Source organism: Asterias amurensis, chromosome 10 (genome assembly GCF_032118995.1).
Source record: "Asterias amurensis chromosome 10, ASM3211899v1".
Lineage (NCBI taxonomy): Eukaryota > Metazoa > Echinodermata > Asteroidea > Forcipulatida > Asteriidae > Asterias > Asterias amurensis.
The window spans coordinates 8,882,736-8,906,785 of NC_092657.1; the positions used below are offsets into that span (position 1 = coordinate 8,882,736).

The 24,050-nt window shown below is 38.5% G+C and overlaps 1 pseudogene; it reads left to right on the forward strand.

Moving 5' to 3' along the window:
- The first annotated feature begins 11,311 nt into the window (after positions 1-11,311).
- On the forward strand, positions 11,312-23,162 carry LOC139942613 (uncharacterized; annotated as a pseudogene).
- The last annotated feature ends 888 nt before the right edge of the window (positions 23,163-24,050 follow it).

Consider the following 24,050-nt stretch of genomic DNA (forward strand, 5'->3'; position numbering starts at 1 on the left):
CCACAACGGGAACGAACCACAATACTCCATGGTGTTCCTATGGGAATCCCATGGAAACAACTGTGACCAACGAGAACAAATCAGAATCCCATGGGGTTCCTATGGTCTTCACATGGGATCCCATGGTCTTCACATGGGACACAATGGGAAAAAATCAAAATCCCATGGGGTTCCTATCTTCCTATGGTCGTCACATGGGACCCCATGGGATCCCATGGTCTTCTCGATGGGATACCATGGGAAAAGGTCAGAATCCTATGAAGTTCCCATGGGATCCCATGAGAACCCATGGGAATCCCATTGGACTTTTTTGTTTATTAACACGATTTATTTTAAAATGTTTTATTCTGGGGACTTGAATGCTTTGGATACTCTTCATGACACAAAAGACTATGCCCAACGACTTACGACTTTCAGAGTGTGGAGATGAGATAGTAATGGTAGAAAGCTTGCTTCAAAATATACTGTCTGAGGTTCTGTAGTTTTTGAGATATGAATAAAAAAGTCACTTAATTACGTTTCATATGCTTAAAGTCGAACGTATATAATTTTCAAGGATATTAATAACGGGCGCCTCCAGAACTTTGAAGACTATTACGCATGGTATAATAATAATGACAAAAATATTGGAGACTCGATATTATTTTCGTGAAAAAAATATTTTCGATGAAAAAATTAAATTAGCTGTTGCAAACAACTTACCAACCAAATGGACCGAGAGTATAAATGCAAAAAATAGTTAATGGCCTGACGTTTCGACCCTAGCACAGTCTTTCTCGAAGGCTAAATGACAACACAACGAACATGGACAGGTAATTACCTGTCCATGTTCGGGTAATTACCTGTCCGTGTTCGTTGTGTTGTCATTTAGCCTTCGAGAAAGACTCTGCTAGGGTCGAAACGTCAGGCCATTAACTATTTTTTGCAACAATATTTTCGTTACAAAAAAGCAAAATGTGCATGGGTTACAAAGACACCACAAGCCTTTAAACAAATCAGCCCATGGTTTGTGCTTAGTTCACTTTCAGACTCGGAGCATTATAGGAACTACACCCGTCTTTGAATCATTGTTCTGAGAAAATGGTATAAACGAAGACCTTCGTCTGAGTCCCGCGGATCAGAGAAGCCCTGTCATCAAGATGGTATACAGCTCAACCACGTCCACATCACAAGGGTATTCTCCTTTAAAGGCACATGCAGTCTCACACACTTCTATTTTCTTCAAGATGGACAGGCACAAACAGCAGGTATCTTGCTCCAAACATTTGAGGCAAGGAGTATTTGACTGCAGAACATCCAAATGGTCCTTCATGATTTTGCGAAGAACGGATGCGGTGGGCATTCCATTCTCGAACAACTGTGTCCAGCTATTCCTATACACAAGAAAGTGCAAACGATTTTCAAATTCGGGGAAGTGGTACTATGACAATGACGGTGATTGCACAACATTTGCCCAAACCAAATGATTTGTCTGGACCCCTTGGAATTATGTAACTTAAAACTATTAATTTAATTTAAGAATATCACATTTGTTCTAATTCTCCCCAATGGTCTGATTTTGATTTCTCGGGTTGTTTTGTTTTATTCATTCAAGTTTATTCATTCAATTGTTTATTGTCACACATATAAATACATATACAGTGAAATTCACTTCGGCTTGCGAGTCTAAAAATATTAACAATCAAAAATTACAAAAAATACAGAAAACCCTAAAACCACATAGGCATACAATAACGAACAAATAAACAGTATGCGCACAATATGCATAGAGACAATAACAGTAACAAAATTGCAAACCCCCAAAACAAATTAAAAAATATTAATCATTAAGTAACCTTATTGCACTGGGATAAAAACTATTGCGAGTACGGTTGGAGTCGGCTCTGATCGCTCTATATCGCTTACCTGATCTCATTAATTCAAACAAACTGTTCGCAGGGTGAAATTCATCCGAAATAATAGATCTAGATTTCTTCAGAACCCGAGCAGTATAAAGTTTATCCAAAGCAGGAAGCTCACGACCAATGATAAAGCTAGCAGTACCGACTACACGATTGAGGCGTTTTCGGTCATCTGCCGTGGTGTTGCCATACCAGACAGTGATCGAGAGTGTCAAAATACTCTCAACAACTGCCCGATAAAACTTTACCAGCAAATCTTGGCTGAAACGAAAACTCCTCAATCTTCTAAGAGAGAACAACCGTTGCTGGGCCTTCCTAACAATGGAATCAACATGAGTCACCCACTTAAGATCGTTTGATATGTGCACTCCTAGAAGTTTAAAAGAGTCGACAATTTCCACTTCGGATCCATTAATATTTTTAGTTTTGTTTGTTTACTGTAATGACTTTATAATTTAATAGTTTGGAGGTATCTCAATTGCAGTAAAACAACATTACCTGGGATGAAAAACTCACCTGGCTAAGGTTCAACAAGCAGAATTGAATCAGTGAAACGTGCAGAAAATCTCCACTGAATTCGCTGTTGTCTTTCAAATCATGAAAAATGCTCATCCAAAACTGTGCACAATGTTTGCATAAGATGCTTCACCAGCACTCGATATGTTTGCTGCACGACAGAATTCTCTGTACCAAAATATGTACCAACATCCTCTCCAACATCCTCTCCTTTCACGCACTGCATGCATATAATAACCTGCTATGACTGTTGGGTTACTACTTGTGTATTAACTCTTCCCTGAAGACGTTGCTCCCCTAGCTGATTCGTATACGGAGAAACACTTTGTTTATGCTCGAAACACAAACAACAAGGTGATTTCTTACTCAACAATTTTTCCGAAAAATTTACCACAAGAGGTTACACAGCTTCGGAAATCGCCAAAATCACTGGGAATGTATGACACAATAAACGGTTAAACCTGATTCAAAAACAAGCAAACGAACAAAAAGCAAAACCCCCACTTGTCCTAAGTAAGACACACAACCCACACATCAACCATGGTGATCTAAACCAAGCAATCAAAAATCACTGCTCTATGATACAACGCAACGAAATACTCTAGGGAATCTTTCTGGATCCCCCCTTCATTGCATACAGAAAAGACCAAAAGATACGAGAAAAAATTATCAGAGCCAAACTAAACCAGAGTCCAGCCGACTCAACTTCCCAACAGCTCAATCATACGTCACATGATTCAGGATTTATTGACGATTCCGATGACACTTTTGACATCCTAGTTTCTCTACTATAGGAACAACTCGTCAATGATCAGGAGGTCACTCTCACAAATTCACAACCTTCACCCTGAACCTAACGGCAAACACAACCCATAACCTTTCTTTCTCTTTTGAGATTGGAGACCTATAGATTCAATTTGAATCACCCACACCGCATCTGAAGAGTGCACGAAAATGAGGCACGAAAACATGTTATTGCTATAAATATAAAGGGGATCTGAAAAATATCCCCGCGGTCTCACCCCAACCCACATAAACCAATGACGCAACCGTCAGAGCGGCTTCCTCGGTTACCCCAAATATATCCACCCACCACACACTCTACGGTCAACCCAACTGACAGAGATATATTTAAACTGACATGGGCCCCACCCATACAAATTTTGATTTGCAAACCTACGGTATCAAGCCAACAGTCTCAAAATGTCACTGAATTGCACAGGGCCATCATTTAGTTACCATATACTCCATGTTGTTATAGCACAGCATCCTGCTCACTGGGGTGTGAAGAATATACTCTGGAACTCGCATTCTTTACTATTCTAACTCCAACGCCACCTTTCAACTATTATTGATTGGATGTGGGGATGTCGGCCCAAATCCTGGACCAACTGGTTTCCAGGATGGTTCACCAAAAAAGATTTATACTCGGCAGAATAGACGCATCACATATGACAGTCTTTCACTTCACAACGTCAATCCTGGCCGTGGCAACACTCGACCCCGATTAAACTCAAAAAAGGTTTCAACAATCAACTCCTCGTGGTCACTCCATTAAATCTTCAACATCAACTATATCCTCTCCAGTGTCACCTACAAGTGATGAACCAAAGAATCACTTGAAGTTTTGTATGCTTAATGCCTGTTCTCTTCCCAATAAATCCACCGATTTCCAGGACTTCGTTCTCAACGCCTTGTGGCACACCAGAAGTGACGGCTGCTGGGAGTGATGTATGTCCATTATTTATGACTTGTTGGGTACGCCCCGTCAGGAAATCCTGAACCCATGTTGATATCAGTCCACTTAATCCATAATATTGTAGTTTGGAGATAAGACGATGGTGCGGGACTTTGTCGAAGGCCTTGGGAAATTCAACACTACGACATCAACCAAGTTGTTCTCGTTGAGTTCCATGCTATAGTCAGGATTTGTGGGGAAGAGTTGCGTTTCTGTTGACTTCTAAGCCCGAAATCCATGTTGAAAATCAATTAAAATACGTTGTTTCTCCAAATGTTTCATCACATGGCTGTGTACAATGTTCCAAAGCCTTGCAAACCACTAGTAAGAGTGAGACAGGACGGTAGTCTGCTGCAAAGGACGGCCCCCTTCTTGAATATTGAAGTGATATTTGCTTCCTTCCAATCTTGTGGTAGTACACCTATGTTGATTGAACTTTGGAACAGGTCCTGAGCCGGTGAGGCTAGCTGCTTAGCTCAAAGTTTTAGAAACCCAAGGTGATATTCCATCTGGACCTGGTGCTTTGTTGGGCTTAAGCTGGCTAGGGAGCTTTTCAACTCCCTCTTTGGTGATGATGAGCTGACCAATCTGTACTACGGGCTAGCACCAACTGCCAAGGAGGGTCCTTGGTAAACACACTCTGAAACTGTTCATTCAAGATGTTCGCCTTTTCTGTATCATCGGTGATAATCTTTCTATCTTTCTGAAGGTCTGCAACTCCTGGGTTTTCTTGCTTAACTTTTTGATAAATGTCCAGAATTTTTTAGGCTCCTCCTTGATAACGGATCCCAAGGTTTCTCTGATGTATGTAAAGCGGTTATTTTTGATGAGTTTGTGTGTATTTCTCCTGTATTCACGAAAAACTTCCCAATCAGAAACCTTTCATGATTGTATAGATGTTGCTTTTTCTTAACAGGCCATCCTAGTGTCCTGTCAAACCAGGGTTGATGAAAAGAATCGTAATATAAACAATGTGGGGTCACTGCTGAGAGAACTATCGTAGCGTCATATGTTTTTGACCCTCATATGTTTTCGGTCCCCAACATTGATTCCCGTTTACCGTGAGATTGCACGAGATCCACCAGTGAATGAAGCTCTGCTGCATTCTCACGGCCCGTGCTGTCTCCCGGCGTAATCATGCTGAAATTCAAGTTTCCTGTCGTAAGTGACGTTCATACGTTAATAAAATGATCCGTTTTGGGTATAGATCACTAGTGCAGTATTATACTAACAATCAAATGTGTCAAAGAAACAATATCCAGCATCGAAAGTTCCAAACAAAATTATCGTCTGCTAGATTAAGTTTCACTCTCCGTCGAACACTCGATAGATGTGGTTGCTAGTTGGGATTCTATGACACGCAAATTCGGCCAAAAATTGATTTTATTTTCTCCTGACTGGGGCTGGTAAACATAATGCACGGTGTGTCAACCTGAACAAAAACAAAGAGATGTGTATATTTTCTCCTCCTGAAACCAATCATGGCTGGTCTGAAATATAAGGGGAAACCCAAAATGTTGTGAAGTGTATGTGCTTGGGAAGAATGCTTGAGGCGGGGGGGGGGGGGGGTTGGGGGAGGGGGGTACACTAATTAATGAGCCATAGTCTTAGGACATTGCCATTTAAACAAAATCTAAAATTAAATATGAGCTTTTGTTTTTAATTTGCATGCCAATTATTTGTTTTTCTGTACAGATTAAGTTGGCAACTACAAAAAGTACTCGTCCTGATACTTACAGAAACTACGAGACAGACAGCTTTGACAAGGCACTTCATGCTTTTTTTGGTGCAAGTGTCTCTGTCAAAAAAGCTTCAAAAACAGTTCCCAAAAAACAAGTACATGTAGGACAACACCAAGGAATCAACCATTGGATGCAAACGACAGTGATAGTGGATCTGAGACTACAGACCCCAAAGACCTGTGCTGCGCATGCAAACGGTTGCAACCCAGAGAACTAAAACATTTGGATTTTATTTCTTTTGTTTCATGGGCACAGTGCACTCAACCTGACTGCGGTCATTGGGTGCACCTTAAGTATTGTTCAACAGTGCTTACGGTGCGACGTCATTCTTCTTTTGAATGCCCGTGCCACAACGCCGAAGAGTAAAACCATGAAAAACAAATGTAAAACAAATTTATAATAAAATTCAATAAGTTGTTGTAAACTTGCAACCAACCAAAAAAACTTGAATTATTGGCCTCACAGGGTAAAAAACAAACATTATTTCGAGAAATGTAAATAATACAAAAGGATAACAAGAGAGGCAGAGTTTTATTAAATAAACTTAATAATATTTAATTGATTTCAAGAAATGAAAATAACACAAAAGGATAACAATAAAGGCAGAATTTTATTAAATAAACCTAATATGTAAATAATACAAAAGAATAAACAGAATAACAAAAGTGTATTGAAGAAAAATAAATATAATTAAATTGAAGAAATGTAAACAATACGAAGAATATTACACAAAGACAAAATTGTGTTCAACAAAATTAATTAAATTAATTTTAAGAAATTTAGATTATAATAAGTAAAAAAAAAATAAACAAGCTTGTGAGTTACTTAGAACATTAATAAACACCATTTGTATACTCAAAATTGTTTTAGAGAACTCCCATCTATTTTGAATTTAATTGGCACACCATACTAGTTTCTAAATATTCATTTAGTACCAACCAATGAAAGAACCGATAACATGTGGCGTCGCTCCACTGTAAATGGCGGACGATCTCTCGCAACGCAAGACCAACATTACTAAGATTTCCACAAACGATGAAGTTTAATGGTTTTTCCTAAAAGGTTGGTAAAATTACTATAAAAAAAAACATTTCGTTCTCGACTGAGAACAACTTCCCCGTTATCCTACCGTTAACCCATGACACCAGGATACATCACTCGGTATCTGAGAGGTCACCCGGATAACTGAACACGCCGGAAGGCTAAAACCGTTCGAACAACGTGCAGACAAGACCGACTACGTCACCCGGAAAACTGAACACGGCGGAAGACACAAACCGCCACACCGGCCTGGCGGCAGTCGGGTTACGTTATCGCAACTAGTTTGGCCGTTGATTTTTTGTTCAGTGCCAAAAATGTGCAAAAATCATTTTGTGCCGCTTCGTTTTAGCTGACGTGACATCATCATGTAAGAAAAAGGCATTGTATTCGGTACAGTTCGTACGGCGCTCTTTTTTATCATGTTTGTTGGAAATAAAATTGTGTCATGGAAAAAATGAAATAATATTAAATATTATTTTCATCAATTATAACAAAACATGGTAGTTTGATGTAGGATTGGAATATGGGTTTTCTTGGTGGTGGTGGTACTGTTTTATTGAAACTCTATGTAATGTGTAGAATGAGAGTAGGTCTTCTATTTCTTTGATTCGAATCTACTAATACTATTTTACATGATATTACTAATAATTCAAAATAGAATATTTTTTTAATTACCTGAAACTTTATTCAATGTTTGTTGACACGTTGTTGAGAAAATAAATAAATAATACATTAATTATTGATTGAGTTTCAACTTGGTCAGGTGGTCACTGGTCAATACCTTTTGCTTGTTCATACTGGGTTAAATCATATTGATTTAAGACAGTCTTAGTTAACTCTTAATCAAAAAGGGAATGGTCAAACATGTCTTAGCAAAAATATTTCACTGCGGGGTTTAAAGTGACGGGGAGACTACAGCCTGGACGACTACATAGGGCAACTACTGATGAAGTCGGGACTGTTGATTGCTTAGTCGAGTTGGAACTAGCATTTTTCAACTACTCGGTTATCGTGCCACCGCAACTATACAAAATAGTCGTAACTACATGCCTGCTTGTGATCCAAAAGCACTCCGGACTAAAACCAAGCTTAGTACATGGATCTCAGAAAAACGTACAACATTTTACTAACAACATATAAAAGGGGTAACAACTTCACATTTCACAAAAAAGGCTTAAACTACTAGACTCAAACTATTTGGGTTTTCTGCTCGGTACTCATGTTGATGTCCAATTCTTATAGCCTTGTCATTAAACTCATGTGGCGGGTGACGATCAATAACTAAAAATAATCTTAATTCTTCTTAAAAGACTGACTCATTCTTGACACTTGGTTGACTTTCTGAAACTCCTTGAACACAGTTTCATCTATAAACACAAAGAAATAACAATACTGATAGCAGGCAGACAATAGCATTTGACAACTTCTGAATTCACAACGGATTTGGGTCTTCTACTACAGAGAATGCAGTGTGTAAATCGCATGAATGCATAATAATTAAACCCATCCGAATTGTTCTTTGATGACTCGTGACAATTATTGACATCAAAAATACACGAATCTGATCAAGAATGCCCTTAAATAATGACTGTAATGACTGTAAAGCTCATACTTTTAATGATTCTAACATTATGAATTAGATGGTACTTACGACATTGGGCTTCCGACAACAATTATTTATCAACACCGACAAAGCTGACAATTAAAATGGCAACGAATACATGTGAATGAAGCAAATCAAGTTCACTGACTCTAGAATAGCGCCCTGCGTTGACCCAAAACGCTCCAATTAAGTATGTAATAATAACTTGGCATACTGAACTATTACTATTACTATTACTATTACTATTACTATTACTATTACTATTACTATTACTATTACTATTACTATTATTAATTTTGAATTGTCAGGGTCCTTGATCTGAGGTATTGCATTGATACAAATCTCAAACCATATTTTAGGTTGTAATATCTTGCTATAAAAACAAGTTTTCTTCAATGTGACGTCATCAGGTGTCAAATTAATTTAAATTTGACACAGTAGGCGAGGAGCTCTTAAACAGCTGTTACAAACCGGCAGGGTCAGGCCGTGCAATGACGGCCCAAGCCGAGCGCATTGGGGTGCGTACACGTGTATGTGCTTATGCAAAATAGATCAGGCGCTGGTACTACAAAGCTAAAATTAGACTTTGAGGTCTCGAAATCAAGCATCGGAAAGTACACAACTTCGTGTGACAAGGGTGTTTTTTTCTTTCATCATTATCTCGCAACTTCGATGACCAATTGAGCTCACATTTTCACAGATTTGTTATTGTATGCATATGTTGAGATACACCAAGTGAGAAGACTGGTCTTTGACAATTACCAATAGTGTCCACTGCCTTTAAGTGTGCATATTGTTTTTATCACAGGATGTTAACTAAAATTATTGGTTTATCTTACTAAGTTGTACACCCTTATTTTCCAAAAACATACATTTTATCTATACACATTGTCTGCCTCTAGAAACTGGAACCGCTGTCATGTCATATCCACGCCAACATGTACCGACTTATGGTTTCTTTTCATTTTAGTAAAACCTGAATAACTTTGAAAAAGAGTTTAGAACCACGCTCCACAATACCTCTTTTCTAAACACACTTTGGATGCCCGCTTGGTTTGAAAAAACACTTGTTCACTTGCCTTTATACATTTACATGTAACCGAGTACTACCAGACATTGTCAATTTAATGCTGCTATTGTTTTTCTACTTAGTGTTCTTACTTGTCTTGGTGGAAATCCATCATCAGGTACTTCGTCCTGTATGAATGGACACAAAAATGTCAGTTTAAAAAGTGTTTTTTTTTCTTAAGAATGTTTGTTTTATTGCTATTTGTCCTGTCAAGAGAGCATACTTTTTCCTACATTTCCTTTTGTGTTTGAGGGAGAGTGTACCCATTCAAACTGGGACATGTAACAAAAGTGGACAGTTTTTCCAGTTCGGAAGGTCTAGAGTTTGAAATATAGTTTGAAATCGTGTACAAAACCAATGGGAGCTGTGGTAAACAAAAGTTTAACAGGGAAAATATGGCATAAAGAGGGCTAATAGGAGGTCCACAATTGCACACTTTTTGCACTTTTGTGGGTGCGTGCAAGTTCCCACCAAAGAAGTGTTGTGTGTGGTGTGTGTGTGTGGCGTGCAAATTATAACTCAAATAATGATTTTATACTTACACCACTTGATTCGTCATCAGACACAGAATTCCCGTGTTAAAGAAATGATATTGGGAAAAATGAAAATAAATGTCAGTGCTAGAGCTTGTGCAGTACAGTAGCGCATCAGCCAGGCCCGTCAGAAGGTATTAAAAAGTTGTGCCAATATATGGGGGGAAAATATAAAGTGAAAATGAAAAACTGTTTGATTTACTGCAGAAAGTGTAAATGAATTCTGATTTAGGTATTGAATAATAGTCTACATAAAAGAGAAAATAAACAGACATTACAGACCATGGGTTTCTTCTGGCCAAACATGGCTGGTCTGAAATATTGAAAAATAGATCAATGGTATAAAGTGTTTGTGCTTCTTTGAGGGGTTGGGGTGTTGTACTGTCATGTCTTGTATCATTCAGGATTCTAAACAAGTGGCCACATAATTTTTATGCCTTATGACAAAAATTTAATTACATTTTTTAAAATATTAATTGAATGAGATTTATGATTTACTTTGCACGCCATCTAGGTTCTGAATATTCAATAAAATACCAACCACTGAAAGTGTTGGAAAAATTTTTACGACATGCGCTCCAATGTCGTGATGCATTTACCACTGTAAATGGCGGGCGATCTCTCGCAACGTAAAACTTTTATTTTTAGATTTCAACACACCATTAAGTGTAAAGTGTATTGTAAAAAGGTTGGATAGGTGAAGGTGATTTAAAATAACACATTGGTTTTTTATTTTCACGTTTTTCTCAGAAACCCATGACACCAGGATTATTACACTACACAACACACAATAATGACACATGCTTTTATGCAATCCAAGCCCTGCATGCCTGCTGCATGACTTACTTTACATGAGTCTCTAATTGTCTGGGCCTGGGTGTGTTTACATCGGCCATGGAAAATTCCCAACAATCTTTGGTTTACATGTAGTTCCTACACGAGTATCAGTAGTAACAAAACATGTATATGTCTGTTGTTACACTACGTATACACATGCGGTCCACTTTGAACTCGTACAAATCTTACTGCTGTCAAACAACACTGTAAAATAATCACAATGAATCTTTTTTCAAAACTGCTTTGACCCACTTGACCAAACTAAATAATATTTAACCTACACGTGTAATTGGGTTTTTGAAGGGCATTGCGGCAATCGGTAGGGGCAACGATGACAATTGCTGTATCAGGGAAGTATCAGGGATGTATCAGGGATGTAGTCTTTTCATTCAGCTGACCATTGATGAGGTAGAATTCTAACCTCAACGAACTAGTGATCAGAGTACATAATTATGCATGCTGGGTTCTGAGCAATTTTGGCAATCCAGAGCCTCATGTGTATTTTTATAGGAAACAGATCAACTGTTACACATGCTAACGTGTACGCCAACCAACTCGTACACACGTAAACTCACACCCAGGTACAGGTTGTGACATTTAATATTTACTCACACCTTAGTTTGAGTTAAAAAAAAAAAAAAGTATGAGCGGAGTTAATTAAGGAAAAAGTATTATAATTAGCTGAGTGAGTTTAGACAATTATTCTTCTCCCCCCCTTACCTATTTTACCCCTGACCATGACGAGGTACAGAAAAGTTGTTTGTGTTTATAAAGCTGAATGGCCATACAGAATGCATGAAGTGTAGGCCTAATGTTAATGTTCATTTTTATGAATTAAATCCACAAAAAAAACAGAGATTGGTTGAAACTGCTGGAAAATATGAACTTTATAATTGCTTTGCTGTTCTACTTTTTAGATAATGCAGTTGACATGGAGTCATTTCTCCTTCTTGATGCTGACACAATAAAGGAGCTTGTCCCAAAGGCGGGGCCAAGGCTGAAGTTTCAACAAAGGCATCAAGAGTTGTTGGTAAAGCTCAATGCAGAAGTGGACGAAGTTGTAGATGATGATCAAACAGAGGAGACTGCAGAAAATGTAGAGCATGATGCAGATCATGAGGTAAATGAATGTCTTACTTGTTTCAAGTGTCTCAAGGTGCAGGGCAATGCATTGGAGCTGTTTTCTCATTTAAAATATGTCCACAATATTCATGCAGGTTCAATTACTCAAATAGTATGCCTTTGCCCACTGCAAGACATATAAAAGACACGTCAAGAAACACCATACACAAGTACCCCAACTTCCGATACCTGAAAGTGGTGAACCGCGTGCGGATAACTTCTACATGGAGTTTGAAGAAGAAGCTGAAAATGATGAATCTTCCAGCAGTGATGAAGATTGTGCTTACCCCAACTTGCAAGACGAAATGGCCTTGTTGGATTCTCACATGAAGTATAAAGATTTGCCAACATCAACAAGTGAAACAAAGAACTGAAAATGTCCAAGACGTCATTGCATCGACTGTCTGTATGGTTAAGAACATTTGCTCACTACAAAGAGAGTTTGAGAGTGGACTAATAAACCAAGGATCGTTTGCGGCTGCCTTGGAGTTGTGTGATGAATTAAAGTGCCCCATGGACTGCATGAAGTCAGAGAAGCTGCAAATGGAGTACATGTTGGATAAAGAAGTCCTCATTCTACCTGAGAGCAAATTGATGGGACATAGTTGGGTAGCAACCTTAGACAGGTCCACAGGGCGAATGCACAAGTAAGAAAGCCCGAAGAGTTTCAGTATGTTCCTTTAGATCGAGTCTTGAAAGCTTTTTTGGAGCAACCAGGAATGATGCGTGTCATTCTAGATGAAGTAAATGCATTCGAGGAAATGGGTGTGTTGAAGTCGTACCGTGATGGTGAACTATACAAGAAAAGTTTCAAAGAAGATGGTCGTGATGAGGGTTTGGTTTTGCCTTTGTTGTTGTACAGCGATGATTTCGAACCTGCAAATCCTCTGGGCTCCAGAAGGGGTACGTACAAGTTATGTGCATTTTGTGCGTCGGTGCTATGTCTTCCAAGAAGATACCAGAGTTTGTTAAGTAACATACTATTGGTAGCCCTGGTAAAATCAAAACTAATCACAAAGCATGGAATCAATTCAGTTCTGGAGGTTATTTGTGCTGAACTACACAACATGTATACTGATGGCATCGTACTCGATTGTGGTGAATTTAAGGGACGTGTTCACCCAAAAGTCTTCCAAGTTGTTGGTGACAACCTAGGACTTAATTCCATGTTGGGGTTTGCTTGTGGATTTACGGCCAACCATTACTGCAGAGAATGTCGATCACACAGAAATGACTGCCAAATAATGGAGAAAGAAGACAAGGATCAGCTACGAACCAAAGAGAATTTTGCTCTGGATGTTGAGGTTGGAAATCTGACACTGACTGGTGTGGCAAGAAGTAGCAGCATGGACAACTTGCCTTATTTTCATGTCGTTGAGAACAGCACGTTTGACATCATGCATGATCTTTTGGAGGGGATGGTTCCACTTGTAGTCAAGTTGGTTTTGAAATGTTTGATAGATGAGCAGGCACTTTCACTTGATGAATTGAATGGTAGAATAGCCAGCTTCAGTTATGGTTTTACTGATCAGCAAATGAGCAAAGTCCAAAGACAACGACATCTTTGTTGAATCCGAAAGGGGCAAGTGGCCAAAAAGCTGCACAAATGAATTGCTTGTTCAACAATTTGTGTATGCTTATTGGTGACAAGGTGGAACAAGATTCAGAGCCATGGCAAGTTTTGTTAAGTCTCCTAGATATATACAAACTTCTGCAAGCACCCATCATAACTGTTGAAGCTACCTACATGCTGAAGGGTAAAATAGCTGAACACCTTCAACTGTATAAAGCTGTTTTTGACATGCCACTGACTCCCAAGCAGCATTTCCTGGTTCATTATCCTCGATCTATGAGGCTTCTTGGGCCATTAAACAACTTCACATGCATGAGATTTGAAGCTAAGCACAAGGGCTTGAAGCGAATTGCAAGGGCTTCAAATAACTTCATCAACATTGCTAAAACTGTAGCTAAGAGACAACAGATCAAACAGAACTATGGTTTTCTCCTCAAGCAAGACATAGAGCAAAGGGAAATGGAAGTATTGGGTCAAGATGTCATCTCAGCATCAACTCTGCAAAGTGCTGAAACAGTCTGCACGTTACTTCAGTGTCCTCTCTACAGTGATGTAACTTTTTCAAATGCAGTAATACTGAATGGTTACAAGTTCAGACCCCACACTATGGTCCTTCTTGGGTGGAATAAGGACCTTCCCGAATTTGGAGAAGTTCAAGAAGTTTTCATATACAACGGTAATATCTACTTCTCGTTGCAACTGTGGGCCACCCTTTACTTTGATTACTTTGATAGACGTTATTATGCATATGCTGTGACTACCACTCTTAACAATATGCAAGTAATCCAGGCCAATCAACTTGGGGACTACAGACCTGTTCATGCAGTGCAGAGCTATGATGAAGATGACCAGACTTACTATATAGTAGTGCGACATCAACCTGCATAAGGCAATTGTAATTGCTTGTTAGTTGTTGGAGTTTTTTGAAGTTTGTTTTCAACTTGAGTTCATCCCTGTTTCTTTTCCTGTTACGAGTTTGGTTTGCAGTTTGGTTTGCGTTTGATGTTGTTTTGCTGTCTGTGTGCACAGCTCATACTTTTTGGTACGTGGATGTCTCGCTCGCAGCAGAGTCGCGGCCCATCATGGCGTTCTACCAAGGCGAGTTCATCAGTGTCTGCTTTGGCCTCATCCTCGACCCATACTCCTGTTGTCAATGTGGAGCCTGCATAGTGATAACGGGGGTTTGTTACTGTGTCTGCATCCTTACCGGTTTTCTCTTTTTCCCAAGGATTGAATTAATGAATGTAGTACTTGCATATAAATCATTTTCTAGTTAGCTCCAACTTATCTTCGTCCAACTTTCTCCTTCGGATGGAATGTAAAGCCGTTGGTCCAATGTGTTCTGTAATGCATGTAAAAGAAAAAAGGGGTTTGCCCAAGGGTTCCTGGTCTGATCAGCAGCAATTTGCACCACGTCACCTATGTCCTTTTAAAACATAACATGGGATTCAAAGGGTTATTATGAAATCTCCTTCAAAATCCTGTGAGCTAGATCCAGGTCAACATCCATGATAAAGCAAAACATTGACATATATAAGCTTGTAAACGAATCTCTCAGTTGATAGCCTCAAAGTTTCCTACATCAGGCCGCTCATCAAGAAACCAAACCTGGACAAGGAGATATTAAAAAACTACAGCCCATTTGCAAACTGAAAATATCTTTGAAAAGTCATCGAACGAGTAGTTTCATCACGTATTTCTGATCACATTCATACTTCTCAAGAAAACGCCAATGCATCTATTGCAAGACTTGAGAAATGCATCCAAGAGATTCGACGTTGGACCCACAACAAAACTTCCTGAAGTTAAATGATGATAAGACAGAGTTCCTTCTTTTTGGGTCACGTAAACAGTTATCTAAGGTTTCAGTGCCATACATCTCCATCGGTGATGCTCGGATAGCTCCCTCGCTGAAAGCTCGGAACTTTGGGGTTATTTTTGATTCATCGATGACACTTCAGACACACATCAACAACAATGTTCGTTTATCATCATATCACATCAGGAATATAGGTAAGATTCGCAAGTACATGGACAAAAGTGCCACTGAAAAGTTCATTCACGCGTTTGTTACCTCTCGTCTTGTCAACGGCAATGCTCTTCTCTACAGTCAACGGCTCCAAAATACTGCTGCCCACATTGTGACAATGTCTAAAAAATCCTGTTATCACCCCCATTCTGAAAGAACTACACTGGCTCCCTATCTCTCAACGAATCATCTTCAAGGTGATGCTCATTATCCACAAAGCTCTATGGCAAGGCTCCCCACTATATTTCTGAACTGCTTCAAGTATCAAGGAATTTTGATCAAGTTCAATGCTTCTCTCCTCATTGAACCCAAGTCTCGACACTCATGGGGTGACACTCAGGTCTTTTTCTTTAGCCGCCCAACGCATCTGGAACTCTCTACCACTTATCTTCGATCTTATCTTTGTACCGCAAAATTCAAGTCTCTTCTCAAAACTTATCTTATGTCACAGGTTTTCAATGACTAATTTTGTTGTGTCTGTCTTTCTTTGTGTTGTGCTTTGTTTTTGTTTTGTTTTTGGTTTTACTGCGCCTTGAACACCCAGCAGGGTGGATATGTGCGCATTACAAGTCTTATTATTATTATTTATAAAAGGGTTAGGTCTAATAATGTAAATGTAGTGCCAAGAAATACAGAGCCAGGAGCGTTACTGAGTGACGGACATGCACGCTATTTTATAAGAAGCCACTATTATTATTATTTATTTGCAACCTTCTCCACACGCGTCAGTCTATTCTTCATATAATTTAAGATCCACTTCATCAGCTGTAGTATTGATTGACTCACAAAACATATGTAGATTCGAAAGCTTTTGCTGCAACCGAGCCAGCCTGTCGGGACCATAAGTTCAGATACCTCGGCTGCGACATCTGCTCTGAAGGTCACTCTTCTCCCGACATCCATCAATGGCTCGGACTCGCCTCTTCAGTCTTTGGCCAGTTAGATTGCGTGTGGCGGAACAAACCTCTCAACCTCAAAAGCAAGCTGAGGGTGCACACTGGATGCGTTCTCCCCATCCTACTCTATGGGTCAGAAACCTGGACACTTTACGTAGAGGATGGCCGTAGCCTTCAAGCTTTTAACACCAGATGCCAATGGCGGATATTCGGTGTCCGTTGGTCAGACTTTGTCTCCAATGAATCAATTTTGGAAACCACCGGTCTCAAGGACATCTGTGTGTCCATCTCACGGCAACGCCACTCCCTCTTTGGCCACGTTCGTCGGCTTCCAGAAAACACTCCAGCACTTGCTGCCCTCAAGCTGAGCGTCAACACTCAAGGGGGACTACATCCTGGCCCTGACTGGAAGAGACCCAGAGGGCGACCACGCAACACCTGGTTGCGCCAGCTAGAAGTCGACCACCACTCACCGGCACAGCAGCTGTGGCAGTCTGTAAGCAATCGTCTGGTTTGGCTCTACGTCCCCCTTGATGGTCCACAGAGAATGATGATGATGATGGGCCAAAATGCTGAACTGTCTTACTCAAACTGTCTGTATAACCAATAGGGCCTACCCTGAGTTCCTTCAAATCCCAATTTAAAACCCACCCCTTTCCTAACTTACATTTATTTGTATTACTGTTAACTGCATTGTTATTGTTTGTAAAAGGTGTAGTTTAATGCTCATCTTGTTTGGTTGCTTTTGTATTCCTTAAGTGCTTTGTATCATTTTGTATAAAGCTCTATATAAACAAGGTTAGTACAATTAGTGTCATTATCTGAAATGTATTCCTGGTTGTTCAACAGGCCTTCCTAACAAGCAGCTGGTGCGGCTATACCTCCCTAGTCAGCTCATAGAAAAGAAAATTTCTACCACAAATCAACCTAATTTGTTTTACAAGTTGGTTCATGTTTACTTTGTTTGGACCTGACAAGTATATTTTCTTTGATTAATACAGATTATGCAGAAGAAGAGTGTGGATATAGAAGAGAATACACATAAGAGAGCCAAGTATCATCTATTTGTAAGTTAAACTTAGGGAAACCAATTCGTTGTCAGTGTCATCGTTTTAAAACATATTTATAAAAAAAAATCACATAAGATTTCTTCCAGTTTCTCCAGGGACCCTCATTTTTCCTGAGGAGCTCTTTTCTGAAATTTTTATTCTGCTTCTGAGTAAAATTTGTAAATCTTGCAATTGAATATTTTGCAGGCTATTGAAGGCATTCTGTTGAAGGGAAATCAGGGTGACTTGGTGGGCAAGATGAAAAACGATGGGGTGCTTCTACCTACAAATCGTAGAAAACTTGTGCAGACTCTTGTCAGTCACCTGATTGAGAAACATGGTTTTAAGTAAGTATTCATGTGTGCTAAACTGAACTCTCTCAGACTTTAATATTTGTCTGCTAATTTAAAGGAACACGTTGCCTTGCTGGATCGGTCGAGTTGGTCTTTGAAAGGTGTTTGAAACCGTTTGTTATAAAATGCAGATGGTTAAAAAGATATTTAAAGGTAGAATACAATGATCCACACAAATGTGCCTCTAAATTGCATGGGTTTCCTTTTACTTTGCGAACTAACACAGTCGCCCATTTATTGGAGTCAAAAAATTTACTCCCATATGGCCAACCGTGTTAGTCTAAGAGGTAAAAAGAAAACCACGTAATTTTGAGTGATACTTGTGTGGATCATTATATTCTACTTTTAAAATATCTAATCATTATATGCATTTAATAACAAACGGTTACAAACGCTTTTCAAAGACCAACTCGACCGATCCAAGGCAACGTGTTCCTTTAAAAAAGAAAAAGGTATCACATTGATCTCCACTTTGTCTGATGACAATCGAAGTTGTTGTTTTGTGTGAAACTGTGCAATGGCTATGTTTCAAGTTATATAACGCCATGGATGCAATGTTACAGGTTTGAATTGACTGGGACTCGGTCCCACATTCTGCTGACAAACCAGAGCTTGTGTTGTGTGCTCTTAACTGCAAACCACAACAGGAGGCAAATGAAAGGTGGTAGCAATTTTCACATTTAAGGGAAGATAAATTTAGGCTTGGTGACACACATGTTATTATTTTATTTATATTTTGCAGTCCATCAGCGTACATAAAAGAAACCATGGCCAATAGCCTCGTTGAGAATTACGCCTTCCTCAAAGACACAGACGGCATAACGGGATATGTAAGTTTTGCATTTATATCATATTGTGTTATCCTGACAAATAAGGATTTTAACTTGTGTGATTTATTTTAAAGACTGGATATGGCAAAAGGAAGCAAAAAATAAAGAAAAAATGTTTTTGTTTTCTTGTCTTTGTAACAAAGTTTTAAGTGGAAAGAGCATGATGGTTTTTCTATCACTCCCATGTAATTCTAAAAACTTGACATTATGACAGCTTTTAGGTGCAAATTTTAAAATGGTTCAACCACGCTCCTCAAACTGTTTCTTTTTCAGTCCCTCATCTGTATACTGCTGATATGAAGAAATGTGTTAGTCTCTGATCTACTAATGACCTCAAGTAGTTTATCAAGCCCTATATATTCCTGCTACATGTAAGCATCAACTCATTTACTTGGTGCAGGTCACTTATCTACTCAAACAATAATTTTTTTGTTTTGTTTTGTTTTTGTTGTTTTTTATCTCAGGAGCAGTGGTTTGTGAAAGGCAGAAGAAATCATCCTGCAGGTGGCAGCCTAGAAGACCGATTACGGTACGTTAGGATGAAACATTTCAAGTACATGAGAGAGACCACCGGGAAAACCAGTGAGAAGAAGACACCTGTGAAAAGAAAGGAAATAACACATCTTGTTGAACTGACCGAGTCAGAAGGTAAGTGTTTCACCATTATTATTGCCATTTGGCACTTGTAAACAGATTACAGTTGGATATAGTAACCCATATACTTAAAAAGCATTGATATGGTTTTAGCCTGCATTTCTAAAACACATGGTTTTCACATGTATTTATTTCTCATTTATTATTTCAAGTGCAAATTCATGATTTGTTTTCCAAATGGTCAGTTGGATAGTTAAAGTATTTGGGTACTTTTTCAAAATGTTCATAGATTTCATTAAACTTACAGGGTTTGAAGATAATGATAGTGGAAAGCTTCACTTCAAATATTACTTACTGAGGTGCTGTAGTTTTTGAGAAATGAGTAAAACAATTTCATGAAAATATGTTTGTAAATGATTAAAATAATTTTCGTGCCATGAGACGATAATTATTTTCATTACATTTCTACTATCATTATTTTCAAACTGTGTAAGTTTAGTGTAAATCTGTGGACATTGTGTTTTTTGTCCTGAAAAAGTTACATAGACCCTTTAAGCAGAGTTATTCTGGTAAGAAAAGGTTGTCCTGTAAAAATTGGTGACGAGTTGCCATCTTTTGTTACACTCAATGAAATAAGCTATGGAATTATTCAGCTCATATTTTCTTCTTCTTGTTATTTTTTTAGTTAAAGAAGCAATAACATGGATGAAACATAATGAAGAACCAAAGGCATTGTTATTTAAAATACATGGGCAACACCTGTAAACCACGTTACAACTGGATAAAGAAAGATCAACCAACTACAGCAGAGATCCTGGAGGCTTATCCTCGCCTGTTAGATCCAGGAATTGTAAGTTGCATAGAATTTTTAGTTTTTGCACTGTTTTTTCTTTTTTTTTGAAATGGGCAGACAAAGATCTTTTTTTTTTAAGTTGAGCATTCTCAACAGTTTTACATATCGGCATGAACAGTGACCTATGATGTAGTTAAGCTGAATGTTAGTACATAGAGACAACATATTGAACCTGATGAAATTCAAACTGTATTTAAAAGTAGTTGCAAGAAGGTTAGCAAAATTTATTTGTGTCTGAATCAAAAATCAAATGAGGATGGAAATGGTTGCCTCGACCAAAATTGCCCGTGTTGGTTTTTACCCTTGCACCGAGTTCTGTGAAAAACAGATGCTGATTAAAAGTGTACCCCAATGCAAATTTAATACGTAACATATATCGATGCTGTACTCACTTCTAAAACATGCTAGTTAGAAAATACTAGTTATACAGCTAACACACATCAGTGTACATGGGTGAAACCATACCAAAATACTTATTAAATTTTGTATCCCCAATGGAAATATGACATCATATAAATTTCATAGATGACAAATTGCATTAAGGTTTGTACGAAATACTAATAATCTAATAAATTGCTTATAACTTAAAAAAAAATAAAAGGTATGGTAATGAGTCAAGTACCCTCGAGGAAAAGTGGCACCCTCGGCTGCGCTTCGGGTGCCCTTTCCCCCCTCGGGTGTACAATACGCCATTGACCTCGTCACAGCGTGCAACAATTGTATAATGAAATAATCATCCTCGAGGGCTTAACGACCAAGAAGCCAAAATAAACCCAAAACACTTGTTTTAAAAGCACAATGGACCCCCATACTTCTTGAAAACAAATGTGGCTTTAGAATCCACTTGACCCCATTTATTTTTTAAGCCCCATCTTCAGCTATTTAATTTTGTGCCCACTATTTTATGTACGTTCTTTTATGTAAAATTTGAATCTGTATTTTTTTTTTAACACAGGAAGGTACCGACATCCAGCATTATATGGCTAGCATTCCAGCGAAAGAACGCCCACAGCCCTTCATACTTCTTCTCAGAGGAAGTAGATACAACCCGAACCATGTCTTCATGGTTGTGGAGAGAAAGGCGGTATTGTGTTCTTCGATTCTCCAAGCAGTCGACATATGTATGAAGATGATTTATGTACTGGATGTTGACTTTCAACCACAGTGTAGTGCAGTGTGGCACATGCTGCAACACATGGCTTACCTATTGCCACCAGGTGCCCTAGCAGGTGTCGCATTGATCAACTTCCGAACTTGGCCGAGTCATCTACCTGAGGCCTACGTAGGGTTCTCGAAAAGATGCAGACAGTCATCACTGGAGAAAAATGTTTTTGATTGGTGCCATTTGTCAATAGAATATTTGGCGCTTTTTTGACATACTTTTAACCTAGTTTGTTAAAATAAGATGTAAATTTTGTTGTGGATGAATGAGGGAAAAAAGAGTAGGCGACGAGCTCTAAAAGGGCCATGCGATGAAGGCCTGAGCTAAAGGCGAGGACCTTTCCTAGGCCATAACCCTGCCAGTTTTAAAAAGCTGTAAAAGAACTTGTCGCAACTCTTTTATTCTTTTAACCACGAACATTTAAGCACGTACAAAACATGGTTTATAAACCATGACAATTTAATGGCACTGGACATAATTTTGGGGTCATTATCAAAGACCAGTCTTCTTACTTGGTGTATCTCAACATCTGCACAGAATAACAAACTTGTGAAAATTTTGACTCAATTTATCGTCGAATAATTGAGAGAATAATGGAACAAAAAACACCCTCGTCTCACGAGTTTTGTGTTTCAAATGCCTTGAATTCGAGACCTCAGCTGAGGTTTCTTTTTCAATTCAAATATTTAAGTGAGAAGGTACCTCTTTCTGAATAACTAACTTTCTTCAGAGGTGCCTTTTCTCAAAACATTGTATACTACTAACAGCTTTTTAGTGCTTGTTAATAAGTACGTTATGTTAACAATTATTTTGAGTAATTACCAAGAGTGTAAATCTTGAAAACATGGTTCATGGCCATGAAAATTGAAAGCATCATTTACCATTTTTATTAAAACTCATTTTGAATGGTTTATAGACATACTTAAAGGAACACGTTGCCTTGGATCGGTCGAGTTTGTCTTTGAAAAGCGTTTTGTGACCGTTTGTTATAGAATGCATATGGTTAGAAAGATGATGTAAAAGTAGAATACAATGATCTACACAAATATGCCTCAAAATTGCGAGGTTTTTCTTTTTACCTCGTCCAATAAAACGGTCGGCCATTTATTGCAGTCAAAATTTTGACTCCCATAAATGGCCGACCGTGATAGTTCGCGACGTAAAAAGAAAAACATGCAATTTCGAGTGATACTTGTGTGGATCATTATATTTTACTTTTAAAATATCTTTCCAACCATATACATTTCATACCAAATGGTTTCAAACGCTTTTTATAAACCAACTCGTCCGATCCAGGCAACGTGTTCCTTAAAAAAAAACATGTTTCATGGTTTATATGATTTTATGGTTTGTAAACCATAATTTCAAAACTTTAATTGCATGTATATTCATGTATGTAAACCATACAATAGTTGAAAGAATATGCTAGGGTTTACATATAAAACATGCAAAGAAAACATTAAACGATTTGACAAAGGGCACTATATTGGGTGCCGTTTTTTTTACCAATATTGTTTTCAATGATGGTTTATATACCATGCAAATCGTTTGTTCACAAATGATGGTTTATAAACCCAAAAATTCCTATTTTCTCAAACCATGGTTTATAAACCATAAAAACTGTACACTCACAAATCAAGGTTCAAACTGAACATTGGTTTCATTCAAACTCCTCAAGCATTCGTGTTGTGCTATAGGGAGTAGCTGCCTGGAGTGAGTGATGCCCACTGATCCTGTTTCATTCGTTTAAGTGTTCGTTTACGAGAAGACCATGCAAAATATTCAAAAATCGACAAGGTAAGGGGGTCAGCGATTTAAACTCAAATCTTGGCTATTTGATCCCCACCTGGGACCATAACACCTGGTGGAGCAGCTCGCTCAAAAATCTTACAGTGGCCAAGTACGGGCACCAACTAGTTTCAGCGCAAAATTGACACTTCCGGGGAGTTTATTTGTAGTGTTTCTGGCGTACTGTTAGAGCCCCGTTAATTCCATTAAACTGTATCAATTTTTGTCGACATATACATCGAAAGAAAGAGCTCATCGTCCTCTTCACGATGAAATAATACAAAAATGTGTGAAAATTTTCACTTTAGATATCTAGGCATTAGGAAAACACTTGACAGTTCTACTAAGGAAATAAGCCATCTACGCAGTTAACCATAACTTAATTAGTGCAGGGCTGAGTGTCAACAAATTTGGTGGAAGTATAGTTTAGATATCCAACCACAATAATAAAAAATTAAAACATTGCCAGCTCTTCTTGATTTTGATTGCCAAGGGTCAACAAAGATGGAAAAGTTCATAAGTATCTGTATCAAACCTACATACAGTCCTGAGTAAAGTATTGCTTGCCTTTAATTTACGTCTGGAATAGGATGTTATATAAATTAAACAAATACATCAACAAAGATGATACATAAGTTTTTGCAAGTTTTGTGTATTAAGGTGGATGGGAGAGTTTTGTTTGCAGCAACGACCGTGATAATGGAAGTGGAACGTCCAGAACCGCCCACCCAGTTAGCGCGAAGTACCGCAAGAGGGCGCCCCACATTGCATTGCAACCCCCCCCCCCCCCCCCAATCGCGAGCGATGTCAACATGTCAGCC